The sequence below is a fragment of the Thalassophryne amazonica genome, chromosome 13, assembly GCF_902500255.1.
Source record: "Thalassophryne amazonica chromosome 13, fThaAma1.1, whole genome shotgun sequence".
NCBI classification, from domain to species: Eukaryota; Metazoa; Chordata; class Actinopteri; order Batrachoidiformes; family Batrachoididae; genus Thalassophryne; species Thalassophryne amazonica.
In genome coordinates, this window is record NC_047115.1 from 88,684,581 (window position 1) to 88,687,131 (window position 2,551).

A 2,551-nucleotide genomic window follows, 5' to 3' on the forward strand; every position below is an offset into this window, starting at 1 on the left:
GGAGCTAATGAGGGCCGACACGACTTCATCTGCAGTGATTTCTCAGAGCGAACTGCGCCTTTGTGCAAACCAGCTGGCAATTTAGAGAAGCGTGACGTTGAGAATCAAGTGTGAAAAAGTTCCAGCAGCAGCAGCCATTCGCATGTGAACAGCTTTGATCGGTGATCGGAAAAACCAGGGATTTGCAAAACAACAAGTGATAGAGGTCCGAATTTGATTCACTCAAATGCTGGGAGGAATAATGAGAACAGGTGTGAATGAAAGGCGATTTATTTCCAACGAGTAACAAAGGAATGATAATGCTGAAGCTGGTGATGGTGCCCACAGAGCTGAGACAGGGCCTGCTTGGAGCGGTGGAAAGCCAGGAGCTGCAGTGCAAATGGAACCAGGTTTGGGAGTTAGAGAGTGGGTTGAAAGACAGGACAGGACAGGATCCAGAGCCAGGTAGCCGCACAGAGCCGAGGGCGGAGGAATGTTCAGATGATACAAGGAAAACAAAGGTGAGTGAATGCATTCGTAACCCTGGAAGTCTTTTAACAACAGAATGCACAGAGTTTGCACAGAGACTTAATGCAGGAATGTTCACAGTTCAGAAATTGTTCAGAGGTCAGCAGTGCAATTAAGCTGCAGCACGTCTTATGACCAAGTTCAATTTAATTGGAACTTGGGTTCAGAAATGACTTGGAAATTCTTAGTAGTTCTGCATACAGTTCTTGAGAATAAAAATATGAAGTCACAAACAGGACCTGAGTGAGAGCGGAATCTCAGACCTCAGAGACCACCAGGAACTTAGCTGACAGGAGCAGAGCAGCACACTCTGAGGCAGACTGCAGATGAACAGTGGCACAGCTGAGAGTTCCTAACGTGATGTAGTAGTTTGCAGGTAGTGGCATGGAAGCCAGGAGATGTTGCGGCATGGAAGCTGCACAGGAAACGAGAAAGCTTACCTTTTGAGAGAAGCTGCAGAAAGCTCAGAATTCACACTGAGAGCGTCTCATGGAAAATCTCTCAGAAGACAGAGCTCAAAGTCAAGTTAGCTCATGGAAGCATCAGTAGTGGCCAAGACTGATCTCAAAGTCAGGGTTTAAGTAGCCCGTTCATAATCAACAGCGCATGAATCACAGGTGTGAGGAGTTGATGAATCTCAAGTGTTCCTTGGCTCTGCAGCGCACCACCTGGAGGAGAAACAGACAAACAACACACAAGAGGACAGGCAGGAACAAGGGCAAAGGTCAACCACAACAGAGAACAGAGAGAGACAGCGCTATCTCTCTCTCCCCCTCCCCCCCCCCCCATCTCTCTCTCTCTCTCTCTCACCCTCTCTCCCACTATCTCTCTCTCTCTTCCCCTTTCTCTCTCCCTCTGTTTCACTCTAAATGCTGATTCAAGAGGTGGGAAATTTTAAGCTTGCTTGTGACTTGGTTTGGTATTTGAGAGATATGAGAAATATTTGGCATGTTTGGAGTGTGTATTATTTTGGTGGAGTATTTAACGTGTGTGGTTAGTGTGGTGGTGTTTTTGTTTTGTTTTTTTGTAAAAATGAGGCGTCTTACGAATGTTGAGCAAGCGCTTCAGTTTTTTGTTTTTTTTATTGGAGCAAGATGGAGCACGTAAAATCATTAGTCTGAACCAGACAGTGAGGATTCTGATGATGGAGATGATCCCGCTTTTGTTCTGGACGAGCAACCAGAACAAGTGGATCCACCGACATGCACACAGATCTCCACAGTGGGTCAGATCACGCGCTTCTCTTTGCAGCTTCTCCAGGACTTAAGCCCAGGTTACACATAGACGGTTTAGTCGGCGGGCAGTACGTAGGCCGAAGTTCGTGGTAGTTCCGGCTGTTTTCACGTGGAAAGGGGTGGAGCATTTCGCCGGTGTTTTGAGTGCCGTACTAGCCGCAAATACGCGGATAAAATGGCGCTAAATCCGCCGAATAAAGCGGCGTTTTGACACCGTAGCATCCGGCACACGTCAGGCAACGGGGGTTAATACCCAGTTCTATCCTTTACAATCGCAGGTTAAGACATGTGTGAGAATGGCGGCGTTCTGCTGCCGCCGATAATGCTCTGTGTACCACTGGATTTATCCAGGCAAATCCTGCGTTACTCCAGGAACTTTTGCATATAGGCACCGCCCCCAGAGTATAATAGGCTGAAGCAGCTGTCACTGCAGGGGGAGGGAGCTCATCCTCAGCCTTTTCCTCTCCTTTTCCCCTCCTCAACGTGTTGCTCGTCTCCACCACAGGGCTACCCTCTGCTTCTGAACCAGACCTCTTGGTAAGTCCTTGCCGCTGCCAATTTTCTTTTAGGATGCATACTGGAGCTTCTCTGCAAAAATATCTGGAGCTGGCCACGAGTGAGAGGACTGCATGCAGCGCGCTAGCATTTTTATACTGACCGCTGCCTATCGGCCGTTTGGAACGCCGTTAACCGGGAGGTGGCGTTTAGAACGGCGTACTGTCTGCTAGCGCTGCCGTTTTGTCTTCCTCTGTCGCCGGTTAAAACGCCTTTGAGGACGCCGATGTGGGCTCTATCGCCGTTTTACACGC